At 33.1% G+C, this 14,283-nt stretch overlaps 1 long non-coding RNA gene across 2 annotated transcripts; it reads left to right on the top strand.

Moving 5' to 3' along the window:
- The first annotated feature begins 8,381 nt into the window (after positions 1–8,381).
- LOC131608098 (uncharacterized) lies at positions 8,382–12,950 on the top strand. 2 transcript variants are annotated; one of them, XR_009285500.1, is made up of 4 exons: positions 8,382–8,862; positions 8,923–9,028; positions 9,207–10,695; positions 11,944–12,950. It is a non-coding gene; the product is annotated as an uncharacterized LOC131608098 (long non-coding RNA). The 2 variants fall into 2 exon arrangements; XR_009285498.1 differs by having other exon boundaries at positions 9,207–12,950.
- Positions 12,951–14,283: the final 1,333 nt, after the last annotated feature.

Here is a 14,283-nt window from a genome sequence, read left to right as displayed (position 1 = left end):
TTCAAAATTTTAAAATATTATATCAAGCGTACTACTACAAGAACCCTCGTTATGACGGTCATCACAACTTTTATGCTAATAGTGTGTTAGGACTTAGGATGAGGTAATTAGAAATTTCAAAAAAAATTAAAATTCAAAACAATTCAAATGATTCAATTGAAATTTATTCATTTTTAAATTATTTTGTTTGGATGAAGTATGAAGATAATTCATTGTTAGATTTTTGTGGTCATTTTTTATAAAATTTATTTTTTGGATCAAATTAAAAAATTGAAAAGTAGGGACCAATTTATAATTTTTAAAATTTTGAAGGACCAAATTGTAAATTTTAAAAATTATTAAAGACCAATTTGTAATTTTAAAAAAATTTTAGGGTCAATTTTGTAATTTTAAAAAATATGAGGATCAATTTGCAAAATTTGAAGAAATAATAGTAGCAAATATATTCTACGAAGTATGAGAGAAATTTCGATTTTTTTGATTTTTTGTGTCATTTCAAAATGATTAAATTTAATTTAAATAAAATAATCCATAAATTTTTATCATTTTAACAATTCTTCATTTTTATATCCAAACAATAAATTTTATAAAAATTATTTTAAATTCTCTAAAAACATTACATTACCTCATTAAATGTACATGCAAAACTCTTGGCAACTTTGTTAATGAATAGATGAAAGGGGGTAGGAATGACTACATTTTTTTTTTTGGTAATAAGGAATGACTACATTTGCTAGAGACAAATATACAAAGATAGAAATACAATTAAATGTTGTTTCTAGGAGGAATCATAAACCAACAACTTACACTCATCTAACTCAACTATCAATTAATTAAGCTATCTCACCTACATGCGAGAGATGTATATATGAATTTAACTCATGGTAAATTTTTATAATAATTAGTTTTTAAAAATATATTTATATATCTCATTTTTTGAATATTTTATTTTAAATATCTATAATAAAATATCAATTAATATTTTACATAATTTGTTAAAAACAAAATTCAAATAAAATTGAACTAGCTCAACTAATAGATGTTAGCTGAGTTAACTAATAGGTCATTAGACTCGCTCTCCCTATTCCTGCATCCACAACTCCTTCAAATCTGTCAACTCCTCCATATCCACCGACCCCTTCACAAGTTTGATTCATTTGTGATAAAAAAAACTACTCAAAATTGTGTGAACACTCTCGTTCAATCATCGATATTTCTGCTATCTCTTTGTTTTCTCTTTATTTCATGCATTTTTGCCTTCCTCGCTCACTACTAATTTTTGGCCTATTTCAACAATTTTAGACATTAATATTGGTGGGCGTGATGACATTTCCCCTCCATATTTCTCATGTTCAAATTTTTATCCCCTTAAACACATTTGATTCCCAATAATTGAATAGCTCTAGAAATAATTATTCTCATATCCAATGAGGGCGGTAGTTGTGCATGATCCAACCATTTCTAGCATGGCTAAGCATGTTAGAAAGACTTATTGTTGCTTTAATGTAAAAATTGCATACGATCCTATCATGATATCCTACACCCAAATAACAATTATCTTGCAATATTGATATCTCATTCAATGAATTTATTAAATAAAGTATAAGGGGGAATTTGTAAACAAAATAACTTTAAATAATGATATCGTAAGTCCATTCTTCAATCCACAACCTCTTCTAATCAATAATTAAAGATTATATATACACATCAACTTTGGCTCTTGGATTCGACGGTCCTAGAATTAGGTAACTCAAAAGCATGTAAGGTTTTGTCATGCAGATGTCAGGAGAGAGATTATATGGGGTACAAATACCAAAAAGAATATGCAATTGATGATGCTTTGATATACCGAGTAAAACCATCCAAGCATAATCCACGTATGATGTTTCAGATTCTATAGTAAATTCATCATGTACCCGATCAAAGTCCTTCCATGCTTCACCATCATATGGATGTTGCAATATTTTTTAACTAGATTTATTTGTATGATGTCGTGTTATTTGCCTTGCATTATGCATTGATGCAAACATATCATGCAATCTTGGTATTATTGTCATATAAAACATGGACTTCATTACAACTCTTTTTTGCTTATGATCAATGGCTATACTGCGACTATAATACCTTGGACTCTGATAGAATTCACATTCCTCCAACGCTCCATCATTTATACCAAACTCGTTTTCATAAAACAACATGCAACCTCTAACATTCAATCTTTTTAACATTTATCACAACTTTGACTTCAACCTCTTCGCATCATAATAACATGTAGGCATGTTGTTCTCCACTAGAGTTCGGTCCAACATCATTTTAGCAAAGAATTCCAAGCACATATTAGGGACATTCTAATTTAGCTTGACATCCAAAAGTCTCACACACATTGATAATATATAATATGAAAATCCCTTAAATAATGGTGTATCTACTTCTTTTAACAACTGATAAATTTTTGCACTTTCTCATTCGAGGAGCTCTTCCCCACGAAAATCTTGAAGTTCATCATAGGCCATGTGATGTGAAAACTGGAATAATAACTCAAAGTTATTAAGAAGACCAAAAAAGTGGCCTAAAACAACACAATAACTTGCAAAGCAACACAATAACCTGCCAAGCAACACAATAACCCGTATTTTCTCATAAACTTTGGGTGAGTGGGGTAGGTCAGCTGACAGTTACTAGTTGGGTTAAGGGGTGCAAGATCTTAGTCCAGGGTTCAACTCCTGACAGCGGTATTTTTTTTATTTTCTTTCAAAATGTAAATATGTTGTAGATATTTATAAATCAACAACTTTGAGGCTCATAAACTCATTAAAGTGCTCTAAAACAACATTCATGCATCCACCACTCCTTGACCTCAAATTCCATTACTTTTTCATGTCATGAAAGTCTTCACTAGTTAATGATGAGTGAACAACAACATTGGAACCTTCTAAAATGTATAAACCACATATTTTAGACGATTAACTATGATCACTTCACCATGAGAGGGTGCTTCTAACGTGAAATGGGGTAGCATCGTGATATTATTTGAAGGATCATATTATCTTTTTATCGATCAATCATTGAAGTTTGAGTTTAATGCTAGCAATAAATATACCAAATATGAAGCTCTCATTGTCAACATATCTCGACTTAGAAGTGGGCACATTAGACCTAAAATCCAATAGTGACTCTTAGCTTGTGGCAAAACAAGTCGCAAGTGAATGAGCCCTAATTCCTCAAATATTTAAAGAAGGTACATGACTTGTCTAAACCCTTCAAAAATTTCAAAATAACGCATCTACCTAGGAAGTGGAATTTTATGGAAGACTCATTATCCAATATTTCCAGTTCAAAGAAAATAGGGTTCAACTGAATTTTAATACAATAAACACTACTCATCCCTAACTTAGGGGATGGGGAATGAAACACTATTGACGTCACTCAGGATGACAGCTGGATGATGCATATATTTCAATACATGCAATAATGCGAGCTACCACATGGCATGTTAGAGGCAAAGCAAATCTGTAAACATGCAATAAAGTATATTTTAATGTCAGGGAAGCTCTATTAAACAGGAAAATCTTCTCAAATATTAAGATTCCATGGATAATACAAAATTTCCCTAGTCTAATGTGAAGTTCACCAAGGGGCTTGTGTCAACCATATTGGCGAATGAGCTTTGGCTCATAAGTTGCTAAGAGCAGACTACTACTAGCCTTCATTACTAATGAGGGATAACATTGCGTTTGTAAAAAATGTGACAAATTCCAAAGGCATGCTAATCTACATCATGCACCAACTGAACTACTTCATTATGGTACAATACTCTAACCATTTTATCAGTGGGGTGTGGGCATCCTGGTACATTTTTCCATACCTATCAGCAAATTAAAGTTCATGATCGTAGGAGTAAACTACTTTACAAAATGGATAGAGGCATTATCTGTATCCAAGATTGCGGCAGAAAGGGTACGCCACTTTTATTGGCATAAAATTATGTTCAGGTTCAGTCTACCCGGAATTTTCATCTCAAACAATGGATCTCAGCTCGCCAGTACCACTGTGGTTGACTTCTGCAACGACATGGGAGTGCAAATAAAGTTCACTTCTGTTGTTCATCCGCATGTGAATAGGTTGGCGGAATTAACAATTAAAGTGATATTAAAGGTGATCAAGAAGAATCTAGATAAGACCAAAGGGCTGTGGGCAGAACAATTGCACAAGGTGCTATAATCATAACAAAATATCCATCATTCCATTACCAAAGAGACTCCCTTCACACTAGTGTATGGGGAGGACACCATGCTGCTTTTTGAAATTTACACAACTTTATGGTGGTGCTCTTAGTTCAATGATGAGGAAAACGATGAAAGGTTTAGATGTGACGGTGGCCTATTTGATGAAATAAGAGACATTGCCAGATTCGAGGGTTTTCCGCCAAATAAAAGGGCATACATAAGATATAACTCTAAAGTGGTTTGAAGAGAGATGCTTGACTTCCACAGGAAGATCGTTGCCGTTATACATAGTAAATATAATGCATAACTTCTATAGGAATATCTTTGGCGCCATACATGGTAATTATATTTTTGGACTTTCACGAGAAGATCCTTGTCTCCGTACAAAGTAATTATATTGTTGGACTTCCATAAAAAGATCTTTGCCGCCCTACGAGGTGATTATAATGTTGAACTTCCACATAAAGATCATTTTCGTCTTCAAGTAATTATATTACTAGACTTCCATAAGAAGATCCTTGTCACCCTACAGGGTAATTATATTATTGAATTTCCATAGGAAGATCCTTGCTTCCATACGAGGTCATTACACTGAATAAAGATCTTTTCCAACCTCAAGGGATAACTCAGTTAACTTCTTGCTTGAGGGACTCTTCTAAGTTTCGTCAGGAAAACTTAACAAACTCTTTCTAGAGGGACTCAAATAAGTCATGTCAGGAAGACTCAACTAAGTCTCGTATGAGAAACTAAACTAAGTCTATTTGAAGGGACTCAACTAATTCTCTCTAGGAAGACTAAACAAAGTCTCGCCTGAGAGACTCAACTAAGTCTTTCCTGAAGGACTCAACTAAGTCTCGTCAAGAAGACACAACTAAGACTCGTATGAGAGACTCAACAAAGTCTCGTTAGGAAGACTTAACAAAGTCTCCTTAGGAAGACTCAACTAATTCTCTTAAAGAAAAACTAAAGTCACACGTAAAACTTTGATAAGGCCCCTCTGAGGTGCCCGAGGATGGGGAAATTATAACACTTTGGCCTTTACAAGCTCTTGTGCTTAAGGGATCATATAGTCATATAATTGGGAGGGCTCATGGGGCATGTCGAAGGTATGTGTTTCGCCTATCCCCCCTTAAGGTCACCCTTTTTATGGTTAAAGCGCCCATTTGTGGGATATGATGCCCTTCCTTCAAATACGTCTTCAAATCCGCCATATTCCGTTCATATTGTATGATCACGGAGATGACATGTTTTTGGTCCATAACGATGCAGAAGGAGTCATGAGAAGTAACCACACTCCCACCATATTAGGAATTAGGCCCAACAGGGTTATAAACACCCCAACATCACAGTTGAGAGAGGAACCTAATTTTTATACATTGATACACACATACATAGCTTTTCACCCCATGTGAGTTAGCTCTCAACCTCACAACAAACAATAAGTATATGTCATTCCTTAATCATTAGGGGTTGTGACACATCAATTCTTTTAAAACAAATTATTTTGTATTTAATCGTTAGTTTTGTTTTTGTGAGCACCAATATTAAAACTTCATTTAATAATTATAGATTCAAAAATAATTTTAAATTCATATTTTCAACCAACATCAAACTTTAAGAATCATTTTACTTTAATGTATCCAAACATTGATCAAATACAAATTAATTAACGTTTAATTATTTTTTAAGTAATTTTGTGACTGCAATTCACTCTTTTAAAGATGAATAAGTGAAATAATGCAAATTCAAACTCACAATTCCACTTCTATCTTTGAACACCTACCAACTAAGTTAATTTTATAAAAGACACCTATCAACTAAGTTAACTTTAAAAAAAGTTCAATTTTTTTTTTCTTTTTATAAGCAAGGTTTTGATTAAAAGAGCATTAGAAGTACCCAATTTCAATTACAAAACCAAGATAAACTTGGAGAAAAAAAAATTACATTCCAAGCAATATCAGACAAATTCAATTTTATTTGAATCAATTATTGCCTGCCACATAACCAAATACTAGTATAGTATACTTATTGAATCGACTTTAACGTAGTGACCGATTAATCCAAAAGAGTTAAACTTTTAACAATAGTATGTTGACTCGGTGATGATCACTGTGAGTGTGTAATATGTAGGGGTGGCAAAACGGGCCGTGGCCCGCCGGGCCGCTCGCGCACCCGCCAAAAAATGGCGGGTTGGGTTGGAAATTTAGGCCCGCCGCTCGCCAAAGCCCGCCCCGCCAAAACCCGCCGCCCGCCATGCCCGCCCCGCCAATGCCCGCCGCCCGCAAAAGCCCGCCCCTCCTCCAAAATTCCCTCTTTTTTAGTTAATTCTAGTAATTTCAATTCTTAATGGTTTATTTTATATATTTATTTATAAATATATGTAATATTATTTTAAGTAAAATTTGTTAAAAAGTTGCTTTTATAAAAAATTGTTTTAAAAAATAAGTGAAAATTTAATTAAAAGGTAAAAAAAACTTATTAATCTATTAAAAAAATGAAAAAAATAATAAATTAAAATAGGCGGGCAAGCCCGCCGCCCGCCAACCCGCCATCATGGCGGGGCGGGCATGATTTTTATGCCCATTTCACTTGGCGGGCATGCCCGCCCCGCTCGTTTTTTGGCGGGCTTAAGGCGGGACGGGCGGCGGGCGGGGCGGGCGGCCCGTTTTGCCACCCCTAGTAATATGTATTGCTTTCATGACATGATTCATATTTTGGCCTGCAACAGTACCCACTGCTTCCTTTGAAAAGTAATATATACATATTTATTAATAATGGAATATTCCATCACCCTCTTCTAACCAAATTAATAAAAATAGGGAAATGCTAACGAGTGCCCCAGGGGCACTCTTTAAGGCCTTAAAATAGTAAGTTTTTCAAGATAATATGTGTATTAATTGCCTCGGAAATTGAAATTGTTAACTTTTCTATATAATATATTCTTTAATTAGAATGCTTAAAGAGTGCCCCTGAGACACTCGTTAGCATGACCCATAAAAATAATTCCTTGACTTTTTGTCTACCAGTGCTCTCTTTACTATATATAGAGTAGTGGGCATAAATAAATATACTATTAAGCATTAATTAATTAAAGTTATAGTAACAAAATTGCAGACGCATGATAGAAAACAAGTTAATGGAAAAAAAGATATGATATGATTTGTGATGATATATAATTTTGGAAATTAGAAAGAAGCTGAATATTTCTCCATCAAAAAAGAAAAAAAATAATGAAATTAAATCTGGAAAAGCCGACAGGGAAATCCCAACGTCCCATTGTCCCCACTAACCGTTTTCAGGCTCCCTCTTTTATGCAATCAATCTAAAATTTCTCCCCGGATTTCCTGCTCTTATATGTAATAAACTAATAATAATATAGTAAAAAAATTGTTTCAAAGTATTTGTCCTATTCGGTAATTTAAAAATAGAGTAAAAATAATGGGATATTAGTAGATGATTGTTGAATGAGAAATGAAAAAAATACAAGAAGTATTTGTTTTCAGCTTTACCATTCTTCTTCTTTGTGGAGGATTTTTGTTATAGTGACCCTGATATTCTTAGTGTACATGATTCTTATGTTAGCAATCGTGTAATCAACACTGAACATTAAAAAACCATATGTATCAAAAAGTAATTTTGGTTGACAATAAAGAACCACGTGCATTTTTACCAAGCAATTTTTGTAGTTATTGTAATCAGTTGTGAAAGATATATATCCCTATAAACTCATCAAATCATATATCATATGATTTTACCTCTTTTGTAACACTAAATTCGAATATTTAATTTAATTGAATTATTTGTAAATTTGTTTAATATTTTAATTAAATAAATTACATATTAATATTTGTTGTGTGAGGTGTAATGATATTGGTGAAGTTTAATAATAATGTAAGCGGTTGGTAGAATAATTAAAAATAGGGTTTAATATACTTCACCCCCTGTCAATATAGCGAGTTTCGGTTTGGCCCCCTTGAATGTTTTTTTTACGAAACGCCCCTTATAAAACCCAAAACCTGGATTTACCAAATCCTTTTACCACATTTGCTGACTGAGCTTTGACTTTGGATGATGTGGCAAAAGGGTTGTATAAATAATTAATTAAATTATATTTAACCACTAATACAAAATAGTTTCCACCACCACCACGACCACCACCACAACCACCTTCACCATAACCAACACCACCACCACCACCACCTTCACCATAACCAACACCATCTTCAAAAAATAAATGGAAGACCATTTTTAGAGTTTTTTTTATGAACTTTAAACAACTAGCTTGATTTTAGTCCGCGAGTAGCTTTGAGCTTGAGTTGGATTGGATGGATCCCCATCTAAACGGTTAACTGATTGAACCACAGTACCACACAAGAATACTGACACACTGCCTCCATTTCAATATTTAATTTTCAACGAATCCGTACTCAATATCTGTATGCCTATTACCAAACACACATTCATTCGTCCTTTCACACACCCCCCTTTCTCCGATTTCAAACCTCCACTCACGGCGGCGCCGGTTATTCTTCCATTCTTCCAATTCCATAGACAATAACAACCAAACCGAAACTGTTCGAAATCACGTACATTACAACCACACCGATCCTTCCAAATACCCTAGATGGAACGCTAGGTAACACATTGCCACTTCTTTCTTTCATATTTTCATTCAGTTTAACATTTTGCTTCACAGGGAGAGCTTCGAATTCATGTACGCAAGACCGTGGTAACGAGTCAATGAGTTTTACTTGAATACCGTCCGTGGCAACTTCTCTTTCCCTCTTCTATTTCAATCTCAGGTCAAACCCTAATTTCATATTTCAGTGACTTCCATGCAATGCAACTCTCATAGTTTCATGCTTTACGACACGCTTATGCTTAAAACCCTAATAATGATTTTAAATATAGTTGAATAAATTGTGCATGCCTTCAAGTTCTAGTATGTTTATCATTTTTAATTCTTAACTCTCTTTACAGACCCTTCCTAATCTCGACGATTCTGGAGTTTCAGTAGTTTTTGATGAGGTTGAGTTGGAAAGTGGTGTATCCAAAGATCGCAGTGGGAAGTGGGCAAGATTAAATTTCAAAATTGTTCTTTCGTATCACGGGGGTTCTTTTGATGGGTGGCAAAAGCAGCCAAATTTGAATATGTTTTGGCTTTGGTCATATAACATGTAACATGCTTTTACAAATCAACTTTCTCCTTTTGTGATCTATAAAAAAATTCTAAAGTTTATTAGTTAAGCTCTAAGTTGCATATACAAATGTATTCGACAAAACCATGATACACTAGTCCATAACATGGTACAGCTGTTTCTCCGTCTCTCTCTTTGCTGCTTCATGCACTCCTTCTGTAGCGAACATGCCTTCCATTTATTTGATTGCTATATTTATATGGTAAACAAAACAAATAAGTATGTTTAAATTAGTTTCTTTTTATTGGATTTTCATTCTGCTTCTCGCTCTTGCACAAATTTCTTGATACAACATAGTAGAAGCGGCACTTGGTAAATTTGTCGATGAAAATAAAATTCAACTGCTCAAGGACAAAGGTCTTCCTATTGAAGGTTGTGCTGCTGTTGCTGGTCGAACAGACAAAGGAGTGACAACCCTTCAACAAGTTTGTTCTTTCTGTAAGTTGTTCCCCTATTCTTATCATTGTTGTTACAATGTCCAAACCTTCTTGTAAATGAATTGATACATACTCAATATCTGCTGGGTCTTGCTTGTTAAGCGGTTTAAAACAATCAGATAATGGAAAAAATAAACAATTTTTTATTTTTATTTGAGAAGCTTTTTTGACTGAAAAAATATAGTGATATTAATAACTTTTGATTAAAAAGTGCTCTTTGTTATTGTAACTATTATTCCTCGTGGAACAACAGCTCTTGGGTTTGAACAGCAGCTCTTGGTTATGGTGAAGGTGGTGGTGGAAACTATTTTGTATTAGTGGTTAAATATAATTCAATTAATTATTTATACAACCCTTTTGCCACATCATCCAAAGTCAAAGCCCAGTAAGCAAATGTGGTAAAAGCGTTTGGTAAATCCAGGTTTTGGGTTTTATAAGGGGCATTTCGTAAAAAAAAACATTCAAGGGGGCCAAACCGAAACTCGCTATATTGGCAGGGGGTGAAGTATATTAAACCCTTAAAAATATTAGAAATAGTAGCAAAAATAAAATATTAGTATTTTTTTCTTAATTAAAATATAATAAAATAATAAGATAAAAAGAAAATATGAGTTTGTAGAGATATTGAGGGCAAAATGGGAATTAAAGAGAAATGTGAGGGTAAAGTATGAATATCCTAATGAGGGAACTAGGTTTTTATTTTAAAAAGGGAGTTGAGAGAAATGAGTGTTATCAGTACATAGAATTATTGAAGAAAAAAAATGCTAGAGCTCAAGGAGGAGAGGGAAGAATCAACCTTGATCAATTAGAGAACTTGCTGCTGGAAAATCTAAGGTAAGTGAGAAGATTACTCTACTATGATTGTATATTGTTTGAAGGGTAGAGAGAGATTCTCACCTCCTCTAAGTTTTTCCTTCTTTTTCACCATGATTGGAGCTTTTGTGTTCTTGAAAAAATTGTGTGAAATTTGTAATAATTGTTATGATTGCTATGAAATTCGTGCTCTAAATCATTGATGAATTTTGTCTATGATATGTATGTGCTAAATTTGAGTTGAGTGTTCATGTTCATGAGGTTTTGATTTGATCAACATGATTCATAGATTTGGGTTAGATTGGTGATTTAGATGAGGAATCTGTTTGGTAATTGATGTGTTGGATGTTATGTGAGTAGGTGTGATTACTCACGTTCAAAAACTAAATTGAGATAGGTCTAGGTTAAAAAAATAAGCTTAGAAGTGAATCTCTTGTGAATAATTAGCGGAAAATGCTATAGACTGATTTGATTCGAATTATAGCTTTTATACTATAAATCTGATTCGAATCAGGGCATTCTGGTAGCCTTTGTCTGATTTGATTCGAATCACAATTTACACATGATTCAAATCAAGAAGGTAAATTGGGTTAAAATATTGTTTTTATCATAACTTGAGTTTTGTGACTTCGTTTGAGGCGCGATTCGAAACATTGGGTAGCTAATGCGTAGTACTATCTTATAGCGATGCTTTAAGGATAAAAATATGTACTTGAAAATATAACCAATGTATCTTACGGTGACAAGGTATATGAAATGGTTATGGAATATTGAATAATCATGTTGTGAATGATTGAATTAATATGGAGGTTGATGATAGAATGAATTGATATGCATAAGTGTTATGTGCATGTTATTTGTTGTGGTGATATTGTTGGTGGTGTGAACGGTCAGAAGAGGGGTCAATAGTGCATGTGTATAGTTGCATGTTATTGTTGAAAGTCATTCATAATGGTGTACGAACTTCGGTTCAGTTTTTGTGTGCTTTGGTCCAATGGTGTGGATTCAGAAGCGAGTAGCTGGTGCAAGATGGGAACCTGTGAAGCGTTACTAAAGGCATCGGGAAAAATAGACTTGTGTTGTCCATAACGGTACCACATTTATATTGACTCGGGAGAGGGGTACATTTGCATATATGTTTGCATATGTGATTGATTGTTTATGGTGTTGTTGATTGGTTGAGAATAGTTATGTGGTGTGTAATTTGGTGATTTGTGTGATTATGCTACCCTTGCTTTACTTTACACCATTAAAATATTTTGAGTACAGACGAGCAGATAAATGAGTAGTTGCTTAGAAGCTGAAGGATGACATTGAGGTGGTTTTTTCCCGTTGTTTATGCTATTATTTAGATTTCCGTTGCTTTGATTTGTAACACTAGGCGAATCAACAATTATGTATTTCTATAATTTACTTTGATGTTGATGTTGCGAGAGTTAAAATTTTTATGTTATGCATTCTTGAGTTGGAATACATTTTTTCATAACTAAGTTTTATTTTAAAAAGAACGTATTATGAGACTAAATTGTTGGTTGAGCTATTTTATTTGAATAATTATACTGAGATGAGCCTAAGTAAAGACGAGCATGTGATGACAGGTGTTAAATTATTGCATGATGCTTGTTAACCCGTGTTACAGAGCAAGTTGTTGTTGTGTCGAGTGACACCCTATGTATGTTATTATTTAAATTTGTAATATTTACGCGTGGGTTTTTAGGGTGCTACATCTTTCATGATAATGAGTCTAGAACACTTTGATTTTAGTTCTCACTTTGAATAATTAAAGAGTGATTTATAATAAAATTAGTTTTTGTTATAAATTGAAAAACAACGGTAAGTTTTTTAGTAATATTTGTCATGCTAATAGGACCTTTAAATATAGTATGTCTAAATGTAACTATCGTGGTTTGTGTATGGCCTGGGAACTTGACATCAAATACCTGATGTATTACTCTGACTTCAACTATGTTTTCAAGCTTATCTTAGAGTCCGTTAATGTTTGGCATCACTATATTGCCTTTCTTCACAATATTAAAGAGCTTCTCTATAGAGAATGATAAGTTCAAGAATTTCATACTCTTACGAAAGAGAATGTTTGTACTGACTATCTAGCAAAATCTGAGGCTGAGAATGATGTATTATACCAGTCTTTTGCCAAGCCTCCTATTGGAATCATCATTCTCTTACTAGGTGATGCTAGTGGGACTTTATTTTTATATACTTTTTTTTTTTGTTTTTTCTTTTGCTTTTTTCACTTGCTAAAAAAAAATTAACTATTGTGGCAAAAATGGTCATATTGTTTTTTTTTTCTTTATCAAAAAAAGTTATAAATAAAAATATTTCTTCTTCATCTCATTTCATAAGAAAACTTATGAAAATAAATTGAGTAATATCTCTTCTTCATCTTAATTCTATGATCATAGTTCTATATGGACATTTATAAATTATCTACGTTCCACTAACACAAGATGACCCATAAATATTTGGGTACCAAAGGTCAAAAATGCAAATTATGATGAAAATATGCGTTACAATTCGAACTCAAAATGACATATTGACATGGCCGGCCCAAGGGCTAAGCCACCAAAACTAGGGCTTTAGGTTCTCATAAGTTTGAGCTTAAAAAAAGCCTCTAAATTTTTTTATTTAGTTATAAAAATATATAATGACACATTAGTCATATATATAATTGTAGTTGAGTTGGTAAAATTTAGGCCCATTTTCCTTTTGATTTTGAATTCATCTCTTAGCAACCACAAAATTATTATTCAAAAATACATTTTAAAAGTCTCATTTAAAAAAAAATTAGGCCTCTAAACGGGTAAGGTCGGTCCTGCATATTGACAGTGCTTGTTCAAAACACATGACTAAAGACAAAATAACCCATCATCTTATACTCCAAAAAAGAGAGATTATAACTCTTACGGTAACAATAATATATTGACCAAGTGACTCCAAACACAAGAGATGATGAATTGTGATATTTCAAATTTATGATTATGTAGTGGATTTATAAAACCTATTAATTACTTTTTGAAAAGATTTATGGTAGAGGTTATGAATCACATATAAGAGTTTAGAAAAAGTGCACCCTGGATTTATAAAGGTTCGACCTAAATAATTGGACTACTCATGTTCCCAAGAGTTTCTTTTTGAGAGTTCCACTAAAATTAGACTTAAACTTTTTACATGATCAGCCCATGAATCTTCAATAATTAAACACAACTTTTATACAAACTTAGATAAAGAACCTTCACCCAAGCATTTTTCAGGTTTACCTTGTAGCGTATAAGTCATTTACATATACAATTCACAAGAGAATCAAACTCTTGAATAAATCAATTAAATCAAAACACTATTTACAACACAACTCTTACAGGGACTTTTTTTAAGTTTTTAGCACTATATCCTTTCTAGTGAATTAAAAATACATAGGCAAAGAGAATAAAACAAAAGTTATGTGGGTTTTTATTCAAAATTTTGGTGCAAAATGAAATGAGCAGAAGCCCTATATATGTAGGAAAAGTGGCTCGAAAAGTAAATGAACCATGACCCAATTTATTAATTTAAGCGATTAACCCTACCTGGTAATCGATTAAGAGATTTCAA

Source organism: Vicia villosa, linkage group LG5, assembly GCF_029867415.1.
Source record: "Vicia villosa cultivar HV-30 ecotype Madison, WI linkage group LG5, Vvil1.0, whole genome shotgun sequence".
In the NCBI taxonomy this organism is placed as follows: domain Eukaryota; kingdom Viridiplantae; phylum Streptophyta; class Magnoliopsida; order Fabales; family Fabaceae; genus Vicia; species Vicia villosa.
Note: the sequence above shows the minus strand (reverse complement) of the source record. Positions and strands in the feature narration are given on the sequence as shown.